Here is a 19182-nt window from a genome sequence, read left to right as displayed (position 1 = left end):
GAATTTTTGAAGTCGGGACACCTGTTCTTATTATTTCTGTAAAAGCATCAACAGCCATAGTGTTAGAGTTTTACCCACTAAAACCATCTCTTAAGAATGAATGGAGAAGATTTCCACGGCAATGTGGAAACTTCATTCCAGTAATCAGGGGAGAGAGATATCAACAGATGGCTTAGTTCCTAGGGAACTATGTTCATATCAGTCAGAAAGTATGGGCATGGAGTAGGTAGATTGGAAGCAGGTGAAGGGGATGAGATTATAGAAATAATAGAACTTATGTAATAGAAATTGGATTAGCGGTACATTCTGTGATCAGGGTCACTAGAGCCGCGGTTGTAGAAAGGGCTGATGGCGGCATCAGACACTGGGGAGATTTGTAACGCCAGGTTTGAACGAGGTAAATGGGAAGGATCCTGGGGGTTGAGTCGTCGGGAAGGAAGAGGGGAGATTGTACTTGTCAACCATTGGTCTTGCGGTTGTTGTTTGTACAATCACGTAAGAGCTTACGCTTGGAGAGATGGATTCTTTTCGTCTACGCGGAAGGGATTGCAGACAGCAATAGCTGCGTATATACAGCAATAGCTGCGTATATACTTCATATATATGCTTTATATATGTCTTCTTCATATTAAGAAACGATAAAAATATAAGAAACATAATTTGGATATTAAATAAAGAAATTTAATGAAGAATCAAGTAGAAGTAAATATTCAAATAGTGAGTATTAAAGTTAATACGACTGCAATTAGTATTAATCTTAGTGGATATGAAGATTACTTGAGATGACGTCATTTAAGTACAATATAATATTATAGATACATTAGAGCTACGCGTGAGAAAATAAGTCCTCGTTAAGTTTGAGTAGTGTAATTTTTTAAGAAACTGGAAATATTTGCTACAAAATTGTCTGCCAATTCGTTTTAACAATAAGAAGCTACTGATGGTCATATTTTGGTCCAAGCACTTACTTACTAACATGTTCTTATTTAATTGGTAGATAAAGTATGAGCCAGGCAATTATGGATATTTAATGAAATTTTTATTGCTCAGGCGACAGCTTAATTTTTACCTACGCAATTATCTAATATTATTGCTTTTAGTATTAAGGTCTTTAAATAGCAATTGATCTAGTTTGAGTTAGTGTCAATCAGTGCATCCACTATATTTTATTGGTGGACCGACTAGCACGTCACTGGGGATGTTAAATGACTATGATGTATATGACAGTTTAGTAATTGATTTATTTGTTATTACACAAAGTGACGAATTTGCTCCGCACTTTAAATTGCTCCAGTGTTGTATTAAAGTGGTTATAAATTTCCTGGACGATGCTTTGTCTCTTTTAAATTTTTTAACAGTAATCAGAATCAGACGAAAGTAATAAGAAATTTGTCATATTTTATTTAAGGAATAATTAAAACTGTTAAATATGTAAAACAAACTTCAGCGATGTCAAAGGACGTCTTCACAATTTCGCCGTTCGTACAGAGTTCTGACAGCTCGTTACGGCATTCATGGAAAGTAAAGATTAACGTGATTTCGTGTTACTCTCGTCAAAACAAGACAATTACATACGAGTATAAAGTATTTTAATTGCTATTTCACATGAGTTCCCTTTAGCGTTTCATGTGAAAATTTTAGTAGCGAATCTGTTAATTTTATCTATGGCAGACAGCTATAAAAGCATATTAAAATCATATTTATAAAAGTAGATATGAAAGAGTAATGCACCAACTGTCTGCATTGCGTATTCCAAAAGGAACTGCAGCGCTGCGTCTGCTCAACGTGCCTGTTTTTCACATACAAAACACTTGTAATGATGAGGAACAAAAGCGGAAACGGAGGAAGTTTGCAATTAAAATGCACAATAATGAGATTTCTCACTTCTCTGCAATAGTGTACGGTCGGTGCCTAGTAATAAAAATTACAGATAAAAATTCGCTCGTAAGTGAATAAAAAAGGAAAAATGCACTCCAGGCACAGAGCACTAATTATGTGAAGTGTAAGTACTTGGAGCTACTTTAATGTTTTAATTTAAAGTACTCTTAAAAAGGACATAACAATATATAAAATAATTTAAATTAAAGATATTAAAAATTGTCTCTGTATCAAGCATTTCATTTATGCATCAGATGTGAATATGTATACTATTAAGCAGATGAGGTATTTAAAAGCAATTCTCTAGTAAGCAATTTGAATGTCGAGTGACCACTTTCAACTCGATTTTTCACTTTTATCTTAAAGGTTCAGATAGGATTCTTTAAAAATAATTTTTTGCTATAATAAAATCATACTACACACCTTCATGTAATTTAAATGTGGTTTTTAAGTAATTTTATTTCCAATGCTAAGTTCTTCGTCCACAACTAAGCCCTCTAACTCTAAGAGTTGCAGTAGGATCTGGTGGCATAATTCAAATAAGTGGTTTCATTTTTAGATGCTGTATCTGACGATGGTCTATTATGCTGATATGTTAGTTTATGCTGCACTGTACATTAATTAATTAATTTAATTTCTTATATATGAATAGCAAGATGATCAATGAACCTTTAAACAAAATTGTAAATACATTTTTGCGAAAATCTATTTCTTTAATAATTTTTGAATTTTAGTCATAACTACTTAAACAAAAAAATATAAATATAAACTAATCGAAAGGAAGTACAATTAACATTTAAAATTGCATTTTTTGGTGGAAATACGTGATGAACGTCAGAAATATTTGAATATTGATACTGGGTTTAAACGAATTTGTTGCCATGGATTATGGACAATTTATTGTAATAAGGGAATTATTTCTGAGCCTTTGTTTGTCAACATTGCTTAACAATAATATATATTTTTAATGCTCTGTGCATAACAAATGCGGTAACTGTCAGTTTCACAAATGCCTAATTTGCATTTACAATTTATTTAGCAAACAAAAATAAACGAAATTTACAATAATTCAATTTGTGTAATTTTAGGAGGAAATGCTGTACGAGAATGAGGATACCTGCCAACTGAACTACGATATGCATTCGATAGAACCTGCAGAAGCAAACATGAAAAACTGTAAATAGATCCAGAACTCTCAAATAATATAAATAAGCATTCCGTATATTTTTTAATATGATATTATTTCTTACATTGTATGTATTCAAGTTAAATAATTTGATTTCTGAAAATTGTTTAGTAAATATAGAACAATTTTCGCAAAACTAAACAAAGTAATTCAAAGACAAATGAATTGAAGTATTTCTAGCGGCTAATCTCTTTATGAAATGATTTCTTTTTACAATTATTTGATCACAAACATTAAATACGAATGCCAGTTTTTCTAAGAAGAAAACACATAAAGCTAGGAGTCGAGATAAGAGTATGTGGCTAGTACTGCCAATGTCGCAGAAAATAGTCAAATATTTAAGACTTCGACTGAATTGGGAAATCGGCAACTACAGCTGGAAAAGCCACAGCAGCATTGAGCAGACTTATGGCAAACGTAAGAGGACCCACAGCTCCTCATTAATACGGTGAATTTTATTCTTCTATACGGAAGTGAAATATGTAGATGCACTACAAGCACAATATTGGAGAAAAGCGTAAACGTCAGTGCAACTAACAGCAGCTTTAAGGATATCTTTAGCGTACCGCACCATTTCAGAAGCACGACGGTGGTTATTCCCATTGACCTGCAGGCTCAAGAGCGAAAGGTATGTTGGCAGGCAAAACATATGAGGAACAACAACATCAACAGGTAGTCGATAAGGCATCGATGGGACTGAGATAATCGTGTGCGATGCACCAGAGCTAAAAACTGGCTAGCAAGTGACTGTGGCGAGATTAACTACTACTTTACTGAGTTCCTGTCTGGTCATGGTTTTAGTTCGTGCGAGTGGAGAACTCATTTGCGTGTACAAAAAACCACAATAAAAATTAAATATAATATATATGAAGCTGTAACCCACTACCATTCAACCTGTTTAAGTTCTATACAAATGGCTGAGCTGAAAAACTCAAGAAATCTACTCATTCTACGCAAAAAACAAATGGAAAACCAATGGCTTTTGTTGGGAATTTTGTTTGAAGAAATGAAAATGTTGGACATATCTGGGCGCAATAAGTAACTTTATCAATATGTTTATATTGACAATATTCCGGGTTGTATCATTTATATGAGTCTGCAATAATTGATAGATAAATTAAGGTTCATAAATACCAGAAATAATGCATGGCGACTGTTATAAATTGCTCAACTAATGAACAGGTGATTTTATTGTGATGATGAAATATTGTTCATTTGATAAGTTTTACACATTGTATCTAATAATGTACTTTCTAAGATTAATCTCTTTAAGCTTAAAATCTTCTGTGCCTCAACTAATTAATTAACTCTAAAAAAGAATTAAGAAAGACTTCTTTTTTAATGACTTAGTTGAATTTAGTGAAATTTTATATACATAAATTTTTTTGAGCGTTTATATCTATTACTTAACTTAATATATATACCAAATGTTTAAGTTGTGACGATTTTATTGTGATCAAAAGCTTATTTAATGTGTTGCAGAGATATTAGAAAAACATATAATTATATATATTGTGTACCATAAAATCTTGAGAAAGATTTAGTTCAAAACAGAATTAGAATTGTATAAACAAAATCATCAAAACTAAATGAATGTATGCACTTTTTGTATTAGAAGATATATTGTTAACATAATATCAGTCTCCTTAGGTTTAACTGATTGTCGCATCTATTCCCACCAAAAGAATAGAATTTCTATTACTTTAAAAATAGCTAACGCCAAAATATGCAGAATGTAGAGAAAAGTTCCATGGTAATTGCAAAAATTTCTTATTTTGTGTTAATTAACTTACATTTTATATTGTCCGCTAGCCAACAGAATACTAGACTGAGAATTATTTGACAATTTATTTTGCATTCTAACATTCTTTGTGAGGAAAGGCCACTGTATGCAGTCCACTGTAAAAATTGAATATTAAAATAGGTATGAATTTAAACATGATAGAAATTAAATTATATATAACCGTATATGTAGGTTATCTAAGTAAAAGAAACTATTAGTTTAAAGTAAGGATTGCAGTTTTTACGATAAAAAATTATTAACTGTCTTCAAGAATTTAAGATATTGGTTAAAGTGTAGATAAATAATCTACACATTTTAATCTAATTATATATTTTCACTTAAAAACAAAATTCAAGTAACAATTTATAAATTTTACTACTATGTTGAAGCTATTTGAGCCAGTGCACTTGAGTACTTCTATTCTTTATTAATTCGAGATATCATCAAAACCCCTCTTTACGCCTCGACTGGATAAATATTTATCGCTTCATCAGACTAAGCAAGAAGTGACCTTAGATCTGCATACCTCACCGAGGAGTCTGTAACCATTCTGAGATTCGATAACGCGGCGTTGGTAAGTCTGTCAGTTTTCGCAAATAATTTTTATATTGTTTCATCGCCAGAAATCGAAGGAGAGCTATTCTGTGTATTTTTATTAAGATAATCTACGTCGAAATCAATCAGGTTTTTATAAAATAATTATTTTTAGTAAAAATGATGTTAAAATCTTTAAACGTTATGACCGTATACTGACATTGTACATTGCAACCCTATTGTTAATACCCAATGCTTAGATTGTGGTCTTAACATCAAGCTGCTTACTACAGCTTTACTATATATTTATTAAAATACTCTAAAATATTTTTATTACTGAAAAGACAGAACATTTAAATAAGATATAAGTTTATAATTTCAATAGAAAAACATAGCCCATTCCATAAATATTGTATGTAGAGAACAAATCAGAATACTTTCAGTGTTTCATAAATCACTTTAAAAAAGTACCAGTCACTCAAATGTCCACTACTGCCTCGTACCATTGGCCACAACGAACAAAAAAGGCATCCGCTTCTAATTCATCAGATTCCATTTCAATTCGTCATGAAATTGCTTCTCCAGGAGCGCAACAATGCATGACGGCAGAATGGTGCCTGACACTCAAATGTGCACCATCAATGCTATTAATTATTGTGTCACAAATCTCACAACAATAAATGAGAGCGCATACGACAAAGTTTGGGCTCAGATGTGGACATGTGGGAGTTAGTCCCTTGGAGTGCTTTTATCCCCATTCCAAATAATGCTAGCAGCTGATACGTGTTGTTTGATCATTTAATTGCGTCAAAAAACTACTAAAACGTTTTTAACTTAATTTTAAATTTAATGACGTTTCTTCGGAAGGATTTTAGGTTTTGTTAGATGTTTTGGTTTTTATGCCTATAATGGTAGTATAAGAAGTTGGATTAATGAAGTTTGGAATAATCGAAGAAATTTTATAATTTCAAACTTCAATTTAAAAATCTTAATACTATGTGTGGCATTGATGATAAGTATTGCTTAAATCGCATATAAAAAGCTGACAATCCTCAAGTCCACTTCTAGACTCTCAGGAAGATATGCTGACTTAAGGTCCGTCATCAACTAAAAGACAAATAAATGATATGATTTTTTAGCCTAGTTAAAGCCTAGTGTGGGGTAGAGATAAGCCCCCAGCCATTATAGAGTAAAAGTGCGTAATAGCACTAACTCAAGAAGAAGAAGAATCAAGAATCAAGCAAAAGTGCCTTAATCACATATAAAAGATAAAAGATTACTTACATTTATTTTACTTAATTAAGTTAAATATGAATCTGGGTTTTGTTGTTTTAAATCTAGTTTTATAATATTTATTCAAATAATATTGCATTGCATTAGTTCTTATTTATTGTAATAAATGACATTTATTATGATACAAGCTTCAGTTAGAATTTGCCTTTAGATTAATTTATATTCATGAATTAATGGAAAAACCTGATAATTGGTATTTACACATTTATTGTAAAAGACTTTTATTGACTTTTATCAACAAATTAATCTGATAAATATAATTTATTCAAATTAAGCCTTATTTCTTTATATTATAACTAAGTTCATTGTAATTATTTTCCATAAACCTATTATTATTAAAAAAATTCTAAAATGATGTTTAAAACACAAATAATTCAGATGTGGGCAACTATATAGTACCAGCTTAAAAATAATATTTGCCGGAATAATAGGAGTGTGTTGATTCTAGCGGAATAGAGACTAGCAGCTCCTTCAGCTGTTGCTTTTGTGGCTTCCGGTGACAATGAGTAACTGCAGTTTGTGGTTTTTGATGAAACTATTCACAGTCACTGCTGCTCGCTTCATAGAATAGACAGCCGCAATAGTAATCCAGAAACGAAAAATAGAAATGCAATAAGAAGAAGCATATTGTAGTTGCTCTATGGTTAACCAGAAAGCAGTGGAAATTTATATGTATTGGCAGAGATGAATATTCAATAAAAACCAATCAGAATTACATAGAGTATTTTGAGGTAAAAGTGAAAAACAAGGAATGGTCAGAATATTGCATTCTGCAGTTTAAAATTTGTGCTTTAAAATAAATATTAGTTTATTAACATTAGTATGGACCTTGATTTGGATTCAAAAAACCAAAGTGACAAATTTTTATATCATACTTAGATAATTTAAACATAATTCAAAAAATGACCATGATCATGATTTCGTGAAGTGTTATAGTAGCTTTGCTCCTTTTAAGGTAAATTGAATTTGGTAGCATTTTGCCATTGAATTTGTTTGTAATCAATTTCGAGATTACAAAGTGAACCTTGCAATGACAAATAAAATTCCTTTTGAGGAATTTGCCGCACAAATTTTTATTGCTGACGTAGAAGTGCTTTAACTCACAATGGATGAATACTTGGAATTAGTGCACATAATCCAGTCGCTGCCATTTGGCAATTGTGCGTATCGATGCAACTCTTTGAACTCATTAATCCATTCTAATACTTCAAAGAACTGGAAGCTTTACTTGGATTATGCTAACTAAAGTACTAGAAACTTGTTGGCGATTACTGAGCAATTTCAAGCGTGAATACGCTAAATGAATCTGATAAGAAATTCTTTATACTAAATGAAATGTTTGCACATGGAATAAAGAACTCAATAAAATGGGACACCGCCTTTTATATATAACTATATTCATTTTATTTGATTTAATAATTATGCTACAAAAAAGAAAATATATATTATTAAAATATGCGGTTTTACACTATATTTTTCCTAAATTGATCACAAAGTAATGAAACGTTAAAGTAAATCACTTTTATTAGGATTTATTAAAAAAAAGAGAAATATGAAGTTTTATTAAACAGTTTAGAACTATCAAGTTTGCGGTTACAGCTATAAACTATAAATTTAAATATAAGTCTCCAGTTTTTGAAATCAGTAATATACCTATCATAATGAATATTTAATTGTAGCACAACACTCCAAAATTAGGTGAACCTTTTTAAAGTATGGATTTGTGGTAAGGTCATCCATTGACCATTACATGTATCCGTAATGTATCATAATTCAAATAATGATTCTTTGATCTTCATACAAAATTTGTTAGCCATATATCGTTAGCCATTGAGGTATCCATAATTTTCAGAAAATTTTATTGAAATATTGAATTGTGTAAAATTTATATCTAGTTTAATTCTCGAAATTGGAAGGAGTCCATAGGAAATTAAAAAATTTATTATGTTTCCAGTAAAAAGTGGCAAGTACGTCATATTCTAGTAGCCATTGTATTTTGAAACCAATTTAAATGATTGTGTTAGTATACGACAAAAACAAAGTATTTCTAAATTTTTTGGATATATGTTAATCTATTTGCATAAAACTTATTCCTTCTTTGAAATCCGTTCTTTAAATAAAAGTTTGGACCTATAAGCTTTTTTTATTCTCTTATACAGAAATGATAATTGGTTATTCAGAGTATGTTTCTAAGTCTTTCCACTGATGATTTTTTGCCTTATTCTTACCGTCATAGTCCAAAAATATTTACTTTTGCCCATATGAATTCTTGGGTCCATTTAAAGTCGTAATTTTCAAATAAGAAGTCAAGTCAAGTACAAGATATAACTACAAATATTGGTTTAGAATCTAATTAAACCGTTCAGTAAGTAATTGGGGCTAAAGTGGATTTTAATACAAAGATAATAGCAATTTTTGAAGCTAATCTTAAGCAAAATGTTTTGAATCGAATATGAATTAAGCATTTAATAATGCAAGATTTGTTATTACTTTTAACCTCTGGAGTCAATTATTTGTTAATAATTAGTTTTGTGTATAGCTGAGTATTGAAAAACTATTGCAAAATATAGTTAACAAGAGCATGTGGAATAAAGTATTTGATTACATACGAGTGTACATCAACACAAGCCTATGCCTTATCTATTTAGATTTTGATAAGAAAAATGTGAAAAGTTCAAAGATTGCTTATCGCTATAAAACTGCTAAAATTTCAAAATTGCATCAATGCAAAGTAGATTAATATACGAACTTGAACAGAAAAATATTTGCATTAAAGTAAAATTTCAAAAAAGGGGAACTCCCGTTTATAAAGATCATTTTACTTGTAGAAATAATATTCAACGCTATTACAAATTAATTATTGTGTGAATTATATGTTTATGTAAAACACTGAAATAAATACATTTAATGCACAAAATCTATGTTCATATTTAAGAACATTTGATCAAGAAAGATATTTTGAATAACCCTCGGGCCGTGATAATCTTCTCTGGTCGCAAAAGTTTTAAGGAATGTTTCAATGATATTTCTTCAATTTGAATTAGGTATTAAAAGCATACAACTACATGTATATACACATATACATATATGTACATATGTGCATGATTAAGTATTTATTTATGTTAAAACTATTATCCAATAATAGAACCTTTTCCTTCGAATGCCCCAGTCAATATTTCTTTCTTTGTTGCGCAGTATGTTCTCATTCAATCTATGTCAGAGATCGGCATTTGCAACTCTATAGGTTTATGGGTCATGTTCTATCACGACACAAGCAATAACTTTTATTATTGCTGATTAGAGAATTGTAGATCCCAAAATTATCGTAGATGCTCAGAAAAACTTTATATTATTATATACTACATACATACTAAGATTGTCTCTCGCTTTGAGCGTCACTTATGTCTAAACTTTATTCTCTTGATTCCGTTGTCTATATATCTACACTAAATTCAAAATTTAATGAGAAAAAAAATAATTTTTATTTTCTTGTATTTAGTTTTGTTAATTACATTAACTAATTTGATTAGACAGTGCATATTGCTTTTAGATACCTGTGGATTTGCTAATAATTTGCTATTATATATATCAAATGCAATAATTGGATAAAATATTAAAATAATTCCACCCAAAGGTATTAAAATTTACCAACTAATAATTGTAAATCAGTAGCTATTAACAATAAAAATACATCGGAACGTATTTGGACACAGTAACCTTTCTACTAAATTGTCCATTAAGTGTGATGTTAATGAACTAGCGTAGAAAATTAGAAACATAGTACTAAATCTAAGTCATTAAGATTGAAGTTAGTATCCTGTTAATGTAATGCAATAAAGGTATACTACAGATACTAAGAAGCAATATTTTATTATTCTGGAATATAACTAAAACTCACAATAAAAGACTTTCAAAGTCAATTAAAATGAGGAATAATGCCAAAATGCCAGCAGCGCGAAATGGAAAATGCGATAGAGTTGTTTTGTAATTCATTAAAGCTAGGAACATTCACAGCAATTAAACTTTTAAATCAAACAATTTGTTTAATACAATTATTTAAAAGTGATTATAATAAACTATTTTAATAGTTTGTTTATAATTTTTGTTACTGTAAGTATCAAGAATTGAATTGTACCGTGACAATTTCAAGACCTAGAGTCAATTGACATAACGCCCCACTTGAGGTGGGTCGTTCGAATTTGGAATTTTGTCAATTTGTTGTTTCGTCAGCAAATTCACTTGCTGTGTTTTGTTACAATAAATGTATAAACCACAGCTATACAAAATTGAATTAACTATTACTAATTGAATCTTTATTACTGGTAGATTAAAAAACTATTTGCGATTAATTAAATCCAAGGAACATTTGGAAATCTTCAAAACAGCTATGTGGTTAGCCGAGTATTTAATTAATTAAATATAAACCTTGTTTGTTATAATTTACTTCGATTCTAACCTTTCTATTCAATTTCTATTCTAATTGACTCAATTATAATTAATTGTCTCTTAATTGTCCCTTCAATAAAATTTTAAGCATATTTTAAAGTTCACATTTTGAATAAAATTTGATTTTAAATGTTTAATGTTGATTACTTTAAGTGATCCGTAATTGCCACATATATCTGTTTGACTGTTATTTGCGAATTTAAACTACACAAACATATTCCTTAGATAAAATGCAAAAGAAATAAATAATTAAAATAATATAAAAAAAGTTTTTGTTGTTGCAATTTCACCACTGTTTGATTAAAACCTCTCTACTGAACTTCTCTCAATAGTTTATCTTAAGAATTTAGTTTCCTTCATCAAAACAGACTTTAAAAATGATTTTAATATGAAAATAAATAATGCAATCAATATTAGATTAGTTGACTTCATTAAAAATATGAAATTTTATAATAAAGCAAAATCATTCAAATAAATATTTTATTAATTTAATTTAACTTACGGCCAATCGAGTTTGCTTCTCGCGCTTTCATATATTTTTTATTTACATTGAATTACAATGTAAGCGAAACATCATTTTTTATTACGGATTTGCCTAAGCATTTAAAAAGTTTAAATGAATTTTCATCTGCTCTGTTTTTCCGAAGAGAATATCATCCATCATCATTCGTCGCGGATTATGTTCATATTGTTGTCAAAAGTGTTAATCTGCAACCCTGCCTGTCTGTTTCTTTGCATGTACGTCTGTCTTTCTGTCTGTTTGTCTGTCCGCACAGCACAGTGTTGTTCCTAATGGCATGCTGCAGTGGTGCCCTTTTAATATCCGTGCTAGGAACATCCTTATGCTTCCGTTCATGAAATAGTTTTATGCAGCAATTTCTATAGCGATTCGTGTATTTATGCCCGATGATAGTCATGCATTATAAATAAATCAATCATATTCAGTATGTACGCTCAGCTGAACGCTGTAACGTGACTGTCAACATATTCTCTGCGTCCATTTTTCAGTTAACGTATTTACATTAGTACAAGCAGATACATAAATCGGTGGATCCAGAAAAACTGTAATAAACAGAAGTGTGAGTACGTAGTAAAATGTGTTGCAACTTTTACATAAAACCAATGTTAACTAACAATAAATATGTTTTAGTAAAAAATTTTGGCTTTCCTGTAATTGAGAGAGATCTGAACTGATATCATCTATTTTGCCATGGAGCATGCCAGTGTTCCTACACTTTTACCCACAAATATTTGCGCAAATGTACGGAGTCAGAATTGTCATTTATCGATGGGCAAACATTCCCCCATCAACATTTGAACTTTTTTGTTCTTCCGTTGTAAATAAAATATTTGTGTCATGTAAATAAACTAATTTGATTTATGTTTTCATATTTTCATAATTCACGGCATTCTAATAAAAAAAGGTCAGTATACATGTCCTTACGCCTACTAGAGTAAATTTCAATCAATATTTTTAGCAAAGATTACTCTTTAAAGGCCTTAGCGAAATTCCAATCATTCAAACAAAAAGTCGCCATTGTAGATATGTACAAATAAATACAAAATAAAATCGTGTAAGTTTGGAAAATACAATATTCAAATATTAAATTTTTAAATATTCTTTATATCAAAATTACTAGGAAAAAAAATTGAAGTCAACCAGTTTAATCACTAATTGATTGGTTGCGGTTGGTTGGTTGCAGTGTCAGGCCATTAGATAATTTCCATGTATCTCAATTTGTGATTTTTCGCCGTTTTGCTACTACATTCCTTGCAATACCTCCTAATATAGAAGAGTAGAGACTAAATCCATCCATCGAATTTAGATAACTTAATAGGTCTTTCGTTTTTACCGATGAACAGTCTGATAAACTGTCAAAGAAGTATTTTCCTAGAAACCTATTTCTGTTCGACGCTAAAAGTATTCACAGAGAAAGTGTTTTATGATTTCTTTTTCTTGCAGGTTTTCACAACTACTGCAGTGAGGATTATAAGGAGTACGCAATTTCTCTACGGGGGTTCCCATACACCGATGACCAGAAAGAACTGCATAAGCCTTGCAGTATTGATGCAGTTCCTATATCTAGGAACCCAGAGGAGGATGATGTCAACCAACCGGTTTAGCTCGTCGGTTGCCTCTGTACATTCTTTTACTATCTTTGATTTTGTGGTGGAGGATTCAAGGGTTTTGCTTGCTGTCTGGTTGTCAATGAAAATGGCAACACTAGATCTGTCAATGTAACTTACAATTTGCCGACAAGATTCTCTAATTGGTAAGATTTCAGCCTGAAAAACCGCTTTCAGATGACACGAAGATCCATGCACTTATTACATAAAATCGCAATTTTTAATTGCAATTGTTTTTAATTTTAATTGTTTATATATATTATGGACCTAACTTAAATTAATGGGATAAATTTCACTTTTATCGTCCTCATCACAACTGTGGCAGATATGGTTGTAAGGCAAATTTAGTCTCCTAGCGTGGTTACCTAATATATAATGCCCTGTAAGTAAATCTATTGCAAGACTGATATATCTACGAGGCATCTCGATGAGAGAGTTTGATTTTTTTCTTTTGGCGCGAGGCCAAATTGCATACTGGTGTCTGCATATCGTTGAGACTTCGCATCTGTTATTTAAAAGTTCGGCAGAGGAAAAATTCAGCACCAATTTACATGATGTCAACGTTATGCCCAGATTGTTGAGGTGTTCCGAGTGATTTCCGGAAGCACTCCGTCTGGCTAGCTCGTCTGCTTTGCAATTGTTGAAACTATCCTTATGACCGGGAACCCTGAAGAGAGAAATATTGAACAGCTTTGACATCTCATTTAGAGATGCGTAGCAGTCAAAGATTGTCCTAGATGTAAATTGGACTGAACTCAAGGACTTCAAAGCAGCTTGACTATCCGATAGTATGTATAAATTCCTTTTAAGTACATGCTGCTGTTAATAAATATTGTTTCTCATTTAGCATCCGAAGTGACTATAAAATTATGCATTTTAATTTCTTATTCCAACAATTATTATAGTATTAATTGCAGTAAATCGTATTAAGATAAAATATTGCTTAATTCTAAAAAATAACATGCTAATGTGAAAACTTAGAAATCTATTCAATATATCATGTACCGACGATAACTCCGACTCAAAAGTGTTAAGTGTTAAGATAAGCGTCACGAATACAACGGTTTTTCTGAGGTCAGAACATTTTGTGCTCTTCTGCGAGTGGCATCCCAGACGTATCGCTTTACTGACCTCTTGCTGCGCTACTGAACCCTAAATTTCATCTGTCTCAGTTTATACTAGAAATAGAGATCGAAACTAAATGGGAAATTGGAAGAAAGAAGTAAAAATCGCTGAGAAATATCAGTGAATGAACTCTAGCGACAAAAGATACAGTGATACTTTCGGTATATTATTAAAAATATGTAACATTGATTTGTATATATGGTATATGTCATAGTATGCTTATTTACATTCAGTAAAGAATTCAGTAAAGGAAATACACAATTTGGAATACAGTGGAAGCTGTGGGGCTATAAAATATAGCTAATATTATTTACTAGAGAATAGTAATTAGGTTAGTTTTATATGAAAATAAATATATAAACAATATAAAATTTGTCAATACATATAATAAAATCTTTAATTATTATCTTAAGAAATAATTTTATAGAAGTTTTTTTAGTAGTTCAAGGATCAGCGTCATAATTAGATCTTAAATAGTTTAAATATGAGTTCTTCCAAAATAATATTTAACCTGTGAATAATCCATACCAAATTTAATGCTTTTTATCATTTGTTTTAATTTCGTGTTTAACATCTTTATATCTTTGTTTTATTATTACAAACTTTGATTTCAAAGTTTTTGGGTTTGATTCTTCACATGATTTGGACATGAGTAGGTATGAATGCATTAGTAATAATATCACGATAATATTTTACTCATCCTTAATAAATAATTTTTGTAATCATTAAAATGTATTTTATTAGTAATAAAATTTGGAATATATAAAGAATTAATTATTTAAATTATGTTTTCTATAACACAAGTGATAATCGATAACATTTTAATAATTAATTAAAAATGATTGTATTTTATTCGAGATACAATGTCTAAGACCAACTAATAAAACAAATTATTTCTGCCTATAATAATATTAAGAATTTGAGTTTTACTAATTAAAAATAAATAAAAATTATGCATAGCAAACATTGAGAGAATAAGTCATAGGTCGAGTTAAGTCCTAAATCTGATCTTTGCATGAACTTATCGCAATCGTTAAATATATTTTTATCTGATCGTTGCGTCGTAAAGATACACTGTAAAATTTTAAAATTAGTAAAAAAAAATAAAGAGTTGTGGGCATTTGTTTATATATAATTTTTATTAGCGTGAAATGATTAAATATGAACTTCAAGCTAATTTTTTATCTAAATTATATGTAAGGCAAATGTAATACATAATAATATTTTATGATAAAAAAAGGCAATCTAAGTAAATTTGTAAAGATGTGGTTTCTAACATAGCTGAATGAATTTATACATTTTTATGGAGATTTAATTTTATTGAACTAATCTCCACAACATGGAAGAAACATTTATTCCATCAGTATTCCAAATTTTAGTATAAGCCATAAAAATTTTTTTGTGGATGTGTATTCATTTTAGTGAAACAAATTGACAACTTCGTAAGGTAAATGCAATGTTATACTGATCAAATCTTTATTATCAATGATCTTTATATGTATTTAATTAGAATTTGACCAAATTAAAATGCAGACCAGGATGCAATTGCATCTTCAACTCAGTAGATGTTTATTCTACTATAAACAAATTATCATTTACAAGAGCGTTTTTTGAGTTTAAATTTACACAAAATATTTCGAACTATTTTATTTTAGATATTTAAGTTTATGTTTAAAACATACAAATTTTTGTATGTTTAAAACAGATACATATATTTACTTAATTCAATCAAAAATAGTTAAAACAAATTATATATGGACTTTAAACTAATTATAAAAACTGGATATGATGGGCACTTAACAATACTCGAAACGGCGTTGTATGGTCAGTCAAATTTCAATAAATTAACTAAATTTTTTGTTACTGTCTTTTCGTTTCTATTCGAATCCTTCTGACTATTAAATAGTTTCTTTTTGTAATAAAATGCATCACTTTCGGCAAAAAAAATTAACATTAAATAAAAAATATTTGCGGACACTTAAGATGAATATCAGTAAGGTAAAATTGTTGTAATAGTTGTCAGTTTAATTGTTGTTAAGTTTAATGTGGCTAAATTCCTCCGATGATATGATTTAATCAATTGCAGTTTGTCACCACATATAGCCAGGAAAGCTGTATCATCTGCAATCTGTGGTTATGTATTGGTCCAGTGATAGCAAATCGAACGTATATAACATATTTAGAATAAAGAGAAAGAGAGAGAGTCTAGCATATCATCTTATCATGTTGTTAGCTCCTTTATCTCCTATAGGAGCATAAGCCCTCATCATGTTATTATAACATCTCTTTTTTTATGTAGTTCGAGTAAGAATTTTAAACTTTTGTTAGTAAATTTTTAATGAAGCTATGTAATAGGTACTCAAGACTCGAGAAAGTTAAATCTTAGTTTTTTAATTGATTTCTTACATATCAACTGAACTATCTGAATTAAATTTTATCGAAAATTATTCCAATTTGTTAGAACCTTTTTCAAAACTCCTACTCTGTCACTTTCTAATTCTCCAACTAATTTCTCACATTTTTGAGTAAGAAATATACATGATGTGATATTTATTTGAATAAGATTTAATTAAAATTAATCAACTGCTTAATATTGTAAGTTTATTGTTGCTTAAAGCAACATGGATCGAAACAAAAGAAAATGCGATTTAAAAAAAATCGTATTAATGTTTTTATAACGTTTTACTTAACGAATCAGACGTTAAGCAAATTAACTTAATCTTGTAAATAATCCGAAAACTTAAATTATTTTCCTTCCTGAAGTTTGATGCTCTTCAATAAGACGGTTTTAATAGTCGAACATGTTTTTAACTTCAGTTTGATTTATTGAATTGACCGAGCCGATACTTGTATTTACTGCTCAAATACAAATATTTCATTTGGCTACATTGGGCTCTGAAGTCCAAGTCTTCGATCAAGATACCACGCGCCATAAAGCACTTATGTAATGACGGCCAACAGCGCATGCGCAGCTGCGTTTTGGCGGAACTAATTTTTGGACAAAAAGGTTTTTAAAAATATTTTGGTTTACAAATTGCGTTTCTAGAAACTTTTAATGGCTGGTTAGGTTTTAAAATGCTGCAATAGACATGACAGTGCAACCTTTTATGTTACTCACCTGAGTGACACTCGAAACTCATTTGAATGTTGTGCAGTAGTTGCAGGTGTAATTAAAGCCACATGAGTTGTAGATACAACTGCAGCGGTTACACAGCCTACAAGTACATAAGCATTTATCTAAAGAAAAACTATGCATTAAATAGATTGGTCTTAGATGGATTTATGTAATAATTTACATAGTTTCATATTTGTTCCCATTTGTTTTTGTTTTGCTTTGTACGAGTTCAGTTTCAAGGGTTAATGCGCTGGCTGAGCCGACTTTTTTAATCTTTTCAGATATTTTCCTTTGAATTAAATCTGCAAATAAAAATAAAAAAGCATTCCAGTCACGTTTATTGTTCTGAAGGAAGTGTTGCAACTTGTTAAGCACGCGCAAATTCATTATTGTAGGAAATTCTTCGCAATAAAACTGGCTTCTACATGCTGTTGTGGTATTTGCAATACTCTACTCCTCCGGTTGCCTTGAGTAAATGTCTACCCTCATCGTGGTCTATGCTCTTATCACACATACAATATTTACCGTGCAGATGTGCACAAGTAGCCACTGCCTGGAGCAACATTGTTATCTCTTCATCATCGTTGCATTCGGTGCATTAGTATCTGGTGCCGCATTGGTTTACGTGTGTTCAACATTTTCTTGTTCTTCTTGTGCTCCGCTATTGCTCCAATGTTGCCTTATTTTTACACCAACAACCTTTCCGAGTGAATGCGAACATTGTCTATGTTACAATTGTTGGTCTACTTTGGTGCAGGTGTGTTTCTCACGCTTTTTGATTTAAACTGCACGAGTTTCAGTTTTGCCGTCTTTTACTGCGATTTGGAGTAAGCGGAGGCCGCGGAGTTACCTTCAACAATGCTCCACAACAAAATTTTAAATTGTCTCTTTGGTGATATAATTTCCTATTTCCTTTTTTAAACTGGATTATCCGAAGCGAGTATTGTAATTTTTACCTCGTAAGAATAACCCAAACCCATACTTAAGTTAAATTACTAAATAAGAGTTTTAAATTTCTATAAAACTATGAACTGTGAAGATACAATACTAGTAGATATTTGGGTTTCTGCTCTCAGCAAACGAGCACTGCGTAGAAAATTTTAACTTTTTCATAGTTTGATATTATAAAATGCAATTAGAAAATAGTTCTGTAAGTAGTAAAAGCGATTTTGCATTCCAATGGAACAACGATGGAAAGCATTACAAGACTGTTTTATCAATCAATATAACTATAAGCTTTAGTTTCGCTTGATCCAAAAAATCTCCTACATTTATAAGAGTTTTTCAGATTAGAAATATTAGTTTAAATACCCATTACTAACCTTATCCCTATATCCCATCAATAACAAACGGATTGAATGGGAACATGCAATTGTAGAACACCTTTACCCAAATCTAAAAAGTCAATTCCGTTTTTGGCAAAAATATTTTCTGATCGCTCGAAAACATGGCGCTGACTTACCTGAACGCTGGATCACATTTTTCTTAACATTTTCGAGTCTAAAAAGTAAATTAAAATTCACGCTCTTGAGAGAGTGAGCACTGTAATTATCAATATTTAAGAATGAATATTAATGACTTTAACTATAAGTTGTCAAAATACAAAACTTATCTATACTTGATCTTGATATAATCCATCAAAATATATTGAAACTATTATCGTTTAATCTAGTTTTTGGCAGTAATACATATTAA

The sequence above is a fragment of the Teleopsis dalmanni genome, chromosome 1, assembly GCF_002237135.1.
Source record: "Teleopsis dalmanni isolate 2A chromosome 1, ASM223713v2, whole genome shotgun sequence".
NCBI lineage: Eukaryota > Metazoa > Arthropoda > Insecta > Diptera > Diopsidae > Teleopsis > Teleopsis dalmanni.
The sequence above is the reverse complement of the archived record's forward strand: the minus strand, read 5'-3'. Positions refer to the sequence as shown.